Source organism: Saccostrea echinata, unplaced genomic scaffold (assembly GCF_033153115.1).
Source record: "Saccostrea echinata isolate AGI-Se365-2 ecotype Australia unplaced genomic scaffold, CSIRO_AGI_Sech_v1 ptg000012l, whole genome shotgun sequence".
In the NCBI taxonomy this organism is placed as follows: domain Eukaryota; kingdom Metazoa; phylum Mollusca; class Bivalvia; order Ostreida; family Ostreidae; genus Saccostrea; species Saccostrea echinata.
The window spans coordinates 14,243,570-14,256,626 of NW_026889761.1; positions in this window are offsets into that span (position 1 = coordinate 14,243,570).

A 13,057-nucleotide genomic window follows, 5' to 3' on the forward strand; every position below is an offset into this window, starting at 1 on the left:
GTTTTTGGTTCAAATTATCAGAAAGTGGGTATTTTATTATCATATCTTAACTGAACTCATAAAATGTAGTTATGCAAGACATGAATTAGTCCAAAAATATAACGAACAATTCGTAGATCGGTTTTTTTTCGTGTATGTCAACATCATAACTTAAATTTGTCCGCCATGTTTACTGACTTTGATCGATTTTATTTTAGAACAACCAATGAGAATTCTGGATCTACGGGAGCGGATCTATATTGGATTTCCCTTATTTTAAGCATAAATATTACGGTTTATGAAAAAATATCACATGGAATGCTTTTATTTATCGATGTTTAGTGATACCAAACAACACAAACATTTATCAACACCGACATTTACTTTATCAAGTGATTCTAAATATAAAGCGCAAGTCTCAGTACATCACGCGAGAACTGTCATGGCTGCTGAAGAGAACGACTGGTAAACACGCAGATTTACTTTACTTGGTTTTCGCGTATAATGGGCTATGTTGTTGATAGTGAATAAAAATTCTTATTGGAAGTAAGTTAAATGCAAAAACAGTTTATTTTGCCTGCAGACGCCCGTATCAAAAATATAAATTTGCACCATTATGGAGATGCAGTGGAATTGTAGCCCTCTCCTGAGAATATCATGTTAAAAAAAATCGGAGAGGGCTACATTATTGCAGCTAATTTATACCAAATAATGAATGCACATTGACATCATACTTGCGACCTTCTTTAAATATGTTTCTTCCTCAATTTGGAAATAAATTGTACAGATCTGTATCGATATCGATGATATTGTCGATAGCAACGGTGTCGAAATAAAACTAAGTTTAATATTTATCCAGTATTTCCAATTCCATAGTAATGATCAGGATCGATAGCATTACAATATCGATGTTATATTGTCGATATCGACATAGAATTTGTTGGAACCTGAGGGGTGGGGTTCAAACTATCAAATTTAATGTAACTTTTAAAAGTCTTATTTACTCCTAGACATCAAGCAGTCAGACTTTAAGCATTTATAAGATATGAGAATTGCGAACAGTCAAAGCAAACAATACAAAATTGTTAGCAGAGCCACAAGACCTCTGAAAACAGAGGAGGGACCAGGTACCTTAAATGAGTGAGCATCCCCTGTTGTCCGGTCACATCCGTTGTTTGCTCTTTGTCATTATCGGGAAACTGGAGAATTCAGTAGACAATTCAATGTAAAAGTAACGGACTTAACGAGAGATTGTAGTTGCAATCATAGCCCTTGTTTCAACCATAGAATTTGCAAAATATTGTGTGTAAACGAGATTCTTTATATCCTTGTATAATCAACTTATTCGTTAAATGCTTGCTTATTTTTTTTCCAATAAGCAATGATACCTCAAAAGCAAACTGTGAAATTCTTGGTCCTTAGATTTGTAAAGTAATATTCTTTAAAGTCTTCTTCTCTCAGCTGTATATTTAGGAGACAAACTAAATGCACAGAAATGATAAGCAAGTGTGCCTCTTCCAAACTTTTGAATTAAGGCCTCTTGGTCATGGTTATTTTGTTAAGGTGGGGCTTTATTGGTCATACATGTATAGTGAAATTGCTTCAATTCTTTGAAAATCTTCTCTGTTCCTGTGTATTGAGCAGACAAACTAAGTGCATGGTTATGAAAAGAAACAAGGAAGGGTGACCTTTCCAAAATTCTGAAACTGGTCCAATGGATCAAGTGTTCTGGTTCTGAGCAGGGTACCATTGATCTTATGAGTAAACTGATAGAAGTCAGTTTCTTTTGTTTATTCAGTTATGATAATTAATCACTGTAAATACTGAAATTGATAGATCAATAAAAATAAAAAAAAAAATTAATGTATACTCAACAAAAAAGTAACGGGTCATGGAATTAAGTCCACAATTATTTTTAATACAAGAGTTTTGTTTTTAGGAATAATATTTATGTGGCTGTCGTACATACTGCTTTTTATTTGCACAAGTTCGATTACCGAGTGACCGAAACCATGTGCACATTTACAATATCCCCCTCCCAAAATGAGAAACGCTGTCAAAGGTCAAGTGAAAGAAATTTTGTGTAAGACTTTTTAAATTTTCAACAAGAGGCCCATGGGCCACAACGCTCACCTGAGTAACTTTGGCCTTGCTGTTTTTCACCTGATCCCCCATCCCCTGTAGTACTTATTGTGGCCCCGCCCTACCCCCAGGGGTCATGATTTGAACAATTAGAATCTACACTACCCCAGGATGCTTCCACATATTTTTTCAGCTTTTCTGGCCCAGTCGTTCTTGAGAAGAAGATTTTTAAAGTTTTTTTTTCTGCATATTTCAATGTAAAACTTGGATTCCCTATTGTGGCCCCGCCCTACCCCCAGGGGTCATGATTTGAACAATTAGAATCTACACTATCCCAGGATGCTTCCACATAAATTTCAGCTTTTCTGGCCCAGTGGTTCTTGAGAAGAAGATTTTTTAATCACCCCACCCAATTTTTGTCTTTTCTTGATTATCTCCCCTTTGAAGGGGACTTTGCCCTTCATTTTAACATTTTAAACTCCCCTAACCCAAGGATTCTTTGTACCAGGTTTGGCTAAAATTGGCCCAGTGGTTCTTGAGAAGAAATTGAAAATGTGAAAAGTTTACAGACGGACGGACGACGGACAACGGGTGATCCGAAAAGCTCACTTGAGCTTTCAGCTCAGGTGAGCTAAAAATTACTTTAGACTTTGAAATTTGACAATTGCTGACCTTAACTAATGACAGCATACCGCAGAGGCGACATATGGATGTACAGCACAACGGTTGTGCCAAAGGCATGTTGCAATTGGGTATGCTTAACGTCAACTGGTTCGACAGTTAAACGTCAGCCAAAGCGTATCAAGGAGGTAAAGGGAAAGGTCCCAGAACACAGGAGGGGGGGGGGGGGTGCAACAAAGACTGAAGTGACAGGCCAAAAAGTACGACAGCCCGTCAGCAGTGTGAAATTTGCTCTTGGCAAAACGCATCGGTTCATGTCTGCCGAAATCTTGAATAGAAAGTATAGGAATGATCATGGGTTGCAAAAACCCACTCAGACGTTAAGAAATAGGATACCTGCAGCAAAGAGCTAGTTTCATTTTTTGCATAAAATGGCCCTGTCCTTATATCAATTAATTGACTATCACCTTCTGTCCCATTTCATATATCAAAATAGAGTAGAGACTTAGTGCTTTCATTTCCTATAATAAAATTTCTTTTTGAGAATTCAGGTACTGGTAAACAGGCTTTGAGAAAATGCAATGTTCTTGAATTTTGCAGAAAACATGCGTATTTGACTACCTTCAGCAAAGAATTAAAATATGAGCACAGCTCACGATCCAAAAATTAAAACATGTTTTGTGATCTTCAGAAACCGATCGTTCATTATGTAATTGCATATTTTGGATCAGAGGTTGTGCTCTATATGAAATATTGAAATAATACCTCAATTTTTGGCCATTTTTATGGTTTTTTTTTTTTACTGAATATGGGAAGCATGACGCATTTTATGACGTCATAATGCATTGACTAGAGAGAAAATTACGTCATGTTCAATAGATACACAGTCAAGGATCCAAGTTATAAATACTGCATTTCAAAACCAAAACTGAGCAATTTCTATTTTTTAGAAATTCTCAGGGCTAAAAAGGGCCCTAAGTGGCTCTGGCTCTTTGCATGTTTACAAGCCAGCATATCCGTCCATGTTTGACTGTAATATCTCGCAATGCTTGTCTTGAGTTAGTAATAACCATGAACATTGGCAATTACGAGACCGATTCTGTTCACATATGAATCCAAGTTTTGTGTGGACTTCCATATGGTCGTCTCTGTGTGCGGCGCCAAAAGAATTAACAGTACCATAACTATTGTGTTGCTAAGCATAACCGCTTTCTGTCATGGTTTGGAGTGGGTTATGTTCCGATAGATTACGGAACAGTATTTCATTCGGAATGGTCCGTTAACTGGTCTTAAATACAGGATGAGATTTTCCACAACATTGTTTGTCCTTTTACAGCTGCTACTAGTTTTGGTCAAGATTTTGATCTCATGGATAATAACGCAATACCAAACAGGGCTCGAGTTGTTGAACAATATATTTCTAATGAAACAATTGAACGAATGCAATGACCTTCATGTTTGCCAGACTTAAACCCAGTAGAACAAACTGGGGATGTCCTTCAGCGATGTGTACGACTGATGTGCCTCCAACAAATGTACAGGAATTGGAAAATGCTCTCTGTGAAGAACTAAGCAAGATCCCATTGTAAATGATTAGAACTCTTATTCGGAGTTCTCTGAGGCATTGTCATGCTGTTGTATTAGCGCTTGGTAGTCACACAAAATATTGAAGCATTTGCACAACGAATTTGATCAAATCTTATGACATTTAAAATCTCTATAATTTGCACTTTCATATTGGATTTATGAGACTGTACACTAGAAAACAATCGAATACTTAATAAAATTCATTTTTTATACCCACACTCTCTAAATGAAATATATGGAGACAACGAACAGTATTCAAGCTCAAAAGTCCATTAAACATTACAAAATAGGAGCAGAGCAAACACGGACCTCCAAAACATCAGAGGTGGGATCAGGTGCATGGAGGAGTGAGCATCCCCTGCCGACTGGTCACACCCGCCGTGTGCTCCTTGTCATGATCGGGAAATAACGGAAAAATCCGTCGACAATTCAGTGTGTAAATAATGGCCTAACAATTAGTATGAAAAACGTCAGTCAGTATTTGACTCAGTGATAAATTGTATTTGCTGACAAGGTCATTGTATCGACCATAGAGCTTGGGAAATAATGACTTTAAACGAGACTGCTGATATTCTTGTTTCATCAACTTGTTTGTCAGTAATTTACCTCGTTTTAGAAATTGTATATACGTAGATCATGCTCTTGCGTATCGAATCAAGTGAGAGATATAAACCCCGTATGCAGGTGATGAAGGTATATAGCTGCATAAGTAAGGGAAGTTGACGATTGAAAAGTTAAAGTCATCACGTTTATCAGAAAGCTTGGTTGTTAGATTACCATTAACGTCTTTTTCAAGTAAAATATCCAAATATGAAACAGATGTGTCAGACTCTGTGGTATCTTTTATCTCAAGCTCACCGGGATATATCGTATCGACATAAGAATGGAAATAACCATTGTTAATTGACAATACGTCGTCGATATATCTAAATGTCGAGTTGAAGGCCACGTCAAGTGTTCTCTTCTTTTCATGTATAAGATTTTGGACAAATTCTGCTTCATATGAATATAAAAAAGGTCTGCTAATAACGGGGCGCAATTGGTACCCATGGGAATTCCATCTTGTAAAACAAAATAAGACGAGCTAATAGCTGTAAGCTCGCAACATAGAGAATATTAATTGTCTTTGACAAAATACATTGTCTTACTCATTGACTTATATCCAAAAGCATACAGCTTAATTTATCGTGGGGAATGGTTGTGTATGAAGTTGAATCTTCAAAAATCTTCTTCTCAAGAACAGCAAAGCTATGATTGGTCAAAATTATGTGGAAGCATCCTCAGGTGGTGTAGATTCAAGTTTGTTCAAATCATGACCCCCGGGTAAGGGTGGGGCCACAATGAACGATCAAAGTTTTACATAGGAATATATAGGAAAAATCTTTTGTCATATATATATGGAAGCATCCTCAGATAGTGTAGATTCAAGTTTATTCAAATCATGACCTCCAGCGGTAGGGTGGGGCCACAATAAAAGTTCAAACTTGTACAGAAAAAAGTCACAGTCAAAAAATTATCTAAGCATCCTGAGTTAGTGTAGATCTTAATTTGTTCAAATCATATCCCCACTCCCTTTTAGGGGTAGGTTGGGACCACTTATGCATTTAAGCTTTTCAATACTAAACTGATTTTTGCTTTTTTCCTAGCCACAGTGCTCAAGTGAGCGATGTGGCCGCTGGGCCTCTTGTACACAGTAGCCTAGTCATCTTATGGAAAATGGAGGGTGGTGTCCTGTAGATGTGCAATAATGTTTTGGAGTTTTCATTTTCACCCTGGGGGTCAAATAGGGATTCATGAATCCACCTATAACATGTATAAATTCAAGGTTGTCTCGAATCATCGGATATCTCAAAATTTAATAGTGGCCCCATCTAGTTTGAGATTTTGAGGTTTGACTGTATCTACCTTACTAACCATGACAACACTGTTCAACTAAATCTCTTTAAAGAAGATTAACAGAATAATGTATCTTAGTATAATCTACTTGTACAGTCTCATTCAAATTAGATAAAACGGTAGGAGGAGTAGTGCTTTGTAAAAACAATTTTGATTCCACAATATGTAATGAAGCTATCGCAATAAGTTTCCATTGCTCTTGCCAAGTGGGTCTTGAAAAGTTTGTATTTCTTATTCGTTCAATTATAAAACTTTAATTGCCTCTTATGGCCCCACTCTATCCCTGGGGGTCATGTGTGGACAAATTAAATCTACACTATGTTATGAAGCTTTCAAATAAATCAAACTTTTCTGACTAAGTGGTTCTTGAGAATAAGACTTTTGAAATTTTCAGTCATCTTATATCTCCTTAAAATGAGCTTTACCCTTATTTGAACAAACTTAATCCCCTTTACCCAAGGAAACTTTTAGGCAATTTTGTTTAAACTGGTCCAGCAGTTCTTGAGAAGATAATATTGTAAAAATTTTACGCCAAAGACAACAACAACAACAGAGATTATAATCAGAAATAAAAGTTTATTTGATCCGTCAGATCAAATGAGCTAAAAATAAAGGCTGGTGGTGGTTGGGGTGGGGGTGGGGTGGAACACTTGTCTAACAAAATACTCAATATAAAGCTGTTCCCAAAATTTTGCATTCATAGGGTGAGTTTATGTTAGCAAACTTTTCCAAAGTGCCATGGTATTTGGTTCTTGTCGAAGGGAGGGACCAAATCAACGTGAGGGAATGGTTTAACAACATACAAAATATAACGTTTTACAATAGAAATTAACCCTTTGTTTCCCTATATATTTTATCACACCTCTAGTGTGTTTCTTGTTATTTTGATTAGAATAATGATGATTAATTGCTGCCTAGTCCAATTTTGTACAGGCCCATATAGTAATTATGGTATTTGTACCCTGTTTACCCGTTTACCGGTCTGCAACAAGTCTGGTGAGGGTCTATGTGAGTAATTTTCGAACATAATTTGGTTCATTTTTGCATACTCAAAATATGAAAACAGTCATGTATTTTGTAATGGATTTAAGCCTTGACTCAGTTGTAGTTTTCTTTGTGACCTGGATGGAAGGAAAAATGAACAAGAAATTTATTTGCAGAGGTTTTCTATAAACTTGACAACCATCCTAGAAAATAAATGTTTCATCCAGGTAGGGCAAACGAGAGAAAAAAAATAAACCCTGGACAAGGATTGTACACAAAGAGTTTACTGACTTTGACCTTTCATCTATAAAAATTAGAAAGAACGTTTGCTCTAGACAAGAATATGTTTATGCAAAGAGATTTTCTTACCTTCACCTTTCATCTAGAAAATTGGCTCAATGTCACCGCAAACCCTCTACCCGAGAGGACTCTAAGTATAAAGTATGAGCTCAAAAGAGCCAAGCGGGGAGAAAATATGCTCTGAACAAGGATTTTACACAAGGAGGTTTTCTTTACCTTGACATTTGTTTGAAAAAAATGGCTCAAGTCCTTGAACACCCTTCGCCAATGGATACTCTGTGAGTAAAGTTTGAGCCAGGTAAGGCCAAGGAGAGAGAATTTTAAGACATACTCTGAACAAAGTTTTCTTATGCAAAGCTATTTTCTGACGTTGATCTTTCATCTAAAAAATTGATTCAAGGTCACTGCATACCCTCTACCCAAGGACGATCTATTGTTTGAAAGAGTTTAATATCAGCAATTATCAACCTTGCCTTTGAATAGTGCATTCAACCAAGACTGAGGCAAAATAGGGCTATCGTTTCCCACTGTCACATTTGGGTTGTAGGGGTGCCATTAAGAAGTGTTAAGGTTTGGGACCAAATTGTTAGCAATTTTCTCTTTGTCATCTTTGGACAACATTTAAAATAGCACTGCTATGGGTAAGTATTCTTATTTAGTATATCTTGTCAACTTTTTGAGGGATCTCCGGCTATTTGGCCCTGGAAGGGACCAGTAGACTAAACCAAACTTTTTTTTACATTGCATTGTGAGATGAAGTTAAAGAAAGACTACTACCTCCCTTACCTTTGAAGTTTTAAAAACAACAAAGTTCAGGTTAGCTTACTGGCCCTTTTCCTTCAACAGGACACTTCCAAAACCTGGCAAGTGGTTTTCCCTAAGGTCCTTAACCTTTCACTAGTGTTACTTTGTTCTAGTAGCCAAAGATGCTTTCAAAATGAATGCTTGAAATACGTACCCCACCCATGGCACCACTTGGTGGTACCACTACAGCAACATTCTGATAGCAGGAAATGATAGTCCTAGGGGCCCTCTACCTTGCCCCAGTAATGATTTGAAGCACACTTCAAAGATAAAGGGTATATTAACTGACCTTTAACCCGTATATTAAAACACAAAGTGAAAAACAACAAGGTTCAGGTTAGCTAACTGGCCCCTTCTTTTCCCAGGGACACTTCAAAAACCTGGCAAGTGGTTCTCCCTAAGGTCTTCAACCTTTCACTAGTGTTACTTTGTTCTAGTAGCCAAAGATGCTTTCAAAATGAATGCTTGAAATACGTGCCCCACCCATGGCACCACTTGGTGGTACCACTACAGCAACATTCTGAATGCGGGAAATGATAGTCCTAGGGGCCCTCTACCTTGCCCCAGTAATGATTTGAAGCACACTTCAAAGATAAAGGGTATATTAACTGACCTTTAACCCGTACATTAAAACACAAAGTGAAAAACAACAAAGTTCAGGTTAGCTAACTGGCCCTTTTTCTTCAACAGGACCCTTCGAAAACCTGGCAAGTGTTTCTCCCTAAGGTCCTTAACCTTTCACTAGTGTTACTTTGTTCTAGTAGCCAAAGATGCTTTCAAAATGAATGCTTGAAATACGTGCCCCACCCATGGCACCACTTGGTGGTACCACTACAGCAACATTTTGATAGCAGGAAATGATAGTCCTAAGGGCCCTCTACCTTGCCCCAATAATGATTTGAAGCACACTTCAAAGATAAGAGGTATAATAGCTGACCTTTAACCCGTATATTAAAACACAAACGAAAAACAACAAATTTCAGGTTAGCTTACTGGCCCTTTCTCTTTGTCGGGACCCTTCAGAAACCTGGCAAGTTGTTCTCTCTTATGTCCTAAACCTTTCACTAGTGTTACTTTGTTCTAGTAACCAAAGATGCTTTCAATATGAATGCTTGAAATACGTGCCCCACCCACTGATAGCGGGAAATGATAGTCCTAGGGGCCCTCTACCTTGCCCCAGTAATGATTTGAAGCACACTTCAAAGATAAGGGGTATAACATCTGACTTTTAATCCGTATATCAATAGACAATGTGAAAAACAACAAATTTCAGGTTACCTAACTGGCCTTTTCTAGTCATTGGAACCTGTCAAAAAGTTGACAAAGGATACTCCCTAAGGCCCTTAACTTTTTTCCAGTTAAGTGATAGTTTGTTCTAGTGGTCAATGATGGTTGAAAAATGAAAGCATGAAAGATGTTCTCCACCGTTGGCACCACTTGGTGGTGCCGTTACAGCCTCAAACCGATTGCGGGAAAGATAGTCCTAGAAATCTTCTATCTTGCACAGTAATGATTTAAAGCACACTTATAAGATAAGAGGTATAATAGCTGCTTGAAATACGTAACCCGCCCTTGGCACCACTTGGTGGTACCACTTCAGCCTAAATTTTATGGCCGTATATAATAGCCCTGTGGACCCTTTTACCTTGAGCCAGTAATTGTTCGAAGTACACTTCAAGGATCATAACTTAAAATAGATTAAATTACCTTCAAACCCTTATCAATGTAAATATTAGAAGTAAGCAAATTTCAGGTTAGCCTTTTGGCACCATCATGTTCCTGAGACCCGTAAAAGAGCCTAAAAGTGATTCTCTCGGAAGTACTTAACCTATCCAATGCTGTTTTATTCTTAAGCGGTCAAAGATGGTGACATTTTCTTCTTTTTGTTTGTTTGTTTGTTTGTTGTGAAACCGCATAATTTTCCTTATGCAGGTGAGCTTAACTGCCTCCAAGTGTTTGAATTATTAATTAATAATTAAGTGTTGCATTAATTATCTAATTATTAATTATAAATTGTCGAAAATGAGGCATTAAACAGTATTGCGTCAGAGTACTCTCAGTCCTTTGATGAATTTCCTTAGTGGCTGCTAGCTTCTACGGGCTTAATGGCTGCTGTTATTGGCTGCTAGCTTCAGTCTAGTTGAAATGATTATACATGAAGTAAAAATTGCGGGCTACGTTACTATGTAAATAAAAAATGCGGACGTCATAACAACTTGCGGACTAGAATCTTTACATTAATAATTTAACAACCATAATCGTGTGAAATTGTCACAAAACTTTACGTTACATTATTTACCACGTGACCCCTATCTAATTAGTGGAGATTTTTACTTCGAGGACCCTATATTACGGGCGCTTTATCGTCTAATTACGACCATTTTCAACATTATTTCATAATTAAACGATAATTATATGTTTCAAGAATATGATAGTGTTTCATTTTTAAGAAAATTAGATACGTGATAAAACCCCTTTAATGATTAATTAAACAGTCCATAAATTCCGTGGATGTTTATTGTTCTATTTTGTAAGGACTCCGGTAATTCATCTTGGCAGACAGTTTTTGTAGATTCATTGGATGCGGACTTTACAGGTAAGGACTCCGGTAATTCATCTTGGCAGACAGTTTTTGTAGAAATAGAAAGAAACAAGTACTTCAATTTTAAAATGGAATGAAGATGGATATTTATTCACTTTGCCTGAATGGAGTAAAATTTTTGAACTCCCATTTAAAGTTACACAAAAATCAAAACTTCAGTGGTTACAATTTCAAATTTTACATGGAATAGTTCCAACAAATTCATATCTTTTTAAACTTAAGATAAAGGAGTCCCCAGCTTGCAGTTTCTGTAAGAATGACATTGAGTCAATTGACCATCTTTTTATTGAATGTTATTTAGTAAAAGAGCTTTGGAATGATATTGAAGAGTGGTTTCTGTCTAAGTTTAACATATCTGTAGTTTTTGACAGAACAACAATATTATTTGGTAAATATAAGAACAGGGATACACATAAAGTGCAAAATTTAATTACTCTGATAATTAAAAATTATATTTTTTCAAGTAAATATAAAAACCATCCACTTTTAAGTACAATGACTCTAAAAACAATTATTGTGGAAAGAATCTTGATTGAGAAATTTTTACTATTGAAACAATGTAAATATACAGAGTTTGAAAATAACTGGCAGAGAATATGTGAAATGTTGTAATTTATATATATATATATATATATATATATATATATATAGTAAATTTTTAAAGGAATGAATGTTGCTCATTACCACCTTAATGTAAAAAAATACTATGCCCCCTTCTTTATTATATTTATTTATTTTCTTTTTTTTACTTTCTCCCTCCTTTTCCTCTATTTCTTCTTTCTTCTTTTTCTTCTTCCCTATTAAACCAACTTTCACATAAGTGTATGTGTGTAAATGTATATCTATGTATGTAAATGTACTCTGTATATGGTATTCTTAATATGCACATGAGTGAAGATATATGCTTATTTGATATAAATGTGAAAGCTGAAATAAATATTTAAAAAAAAACAAAAACAAAAAAAACAAAAAAAAAAAAAACTAACCACTCTTTTGCATTGATAAATGTAAAATTTACAGTCAATAGGCAATGCATATAATTTTAAATTTTAAAACAAAATTGGTTATAATTGGGCATAATGAACATTCGCCTTCAAAGAAAAAGAAACCACTCATCAAATGTTATCAACTTTTATTTCTTGCTGATTAATTGTCAAGAAAAAATATTTTGCAGATGCATTACTTGTACAAAATTGCTAAAAAATGGACAGTAAAAAATCCAAATTTCTATATACGGTAAATGAGTTTACACGAACTACATGCATACACTTAAAAACTTAAAATTAGACATTTTATTCAACTATGTTTATCGACTAAAACAAGTGTGTATTGTGGGGAGCTGGCGTGTCCGATTTGACATCAATAAAGAATTGTCTTGACACATCAAATATTATCAATTTTTATTTTTTGCCGATTCATTGTCAAGAAAAATTATTTTTTAAATGTATTACTTGCGCGAAATTGGCAAAAAATGGACAGTAAAAAAAACAAGCTAATTCAGAGAATTTGTGTCCCCCGGTTAGGGAAAAAAGAAGAGCATGCGCACTCGGGGGGGGGGGGGGAGGTCACACTGCCCCCTGTATTTGTAGAATTATTAAATGTATACATTTATATTGAAGCAAATTTAAAAAAATGCCAATATGGATATAAAGATTTGACTGCTTATTCTTTAATATGTGTATAGAAGATTCTTTTTAATATACAGAATATTTATCACACTGTAATAATAATTTTATGAGTTTGTACACGCCAGACATCATAACTTTTTCATTTCACATGTTGAATAGTATCATTTAGTAAATCAAAAAAAAAAAAAAAAATAGAATCGATCTGGGATTGAATCCGGGCCTTTCGCTTGCTAAGCCAGCAACATACCCCTAGATCACGGAGGCACTTGATTATACAGCAAATTAAAGGCAAACACTAGGTCACACAAAAAAGTCAGTAATGATAATGTCGTAAGAGTTATGCTTCTTTGACTATGTAACGAGAAGTTGATCTACTCATTTCCATATGATCTACTCATTTCCATAATACGTATGACTCATACTGAGTTAAGTCTGATTAAATGCAAACATTAGGTCACATATAATGTTTATATTCACGTTCGATATTGTCAAAATTTTACACATTACATATTGTCTAATTTAGACTTTACTAAACAGTTCTAATAGATGTAATTAGAATATAAAGTCGGCCGAC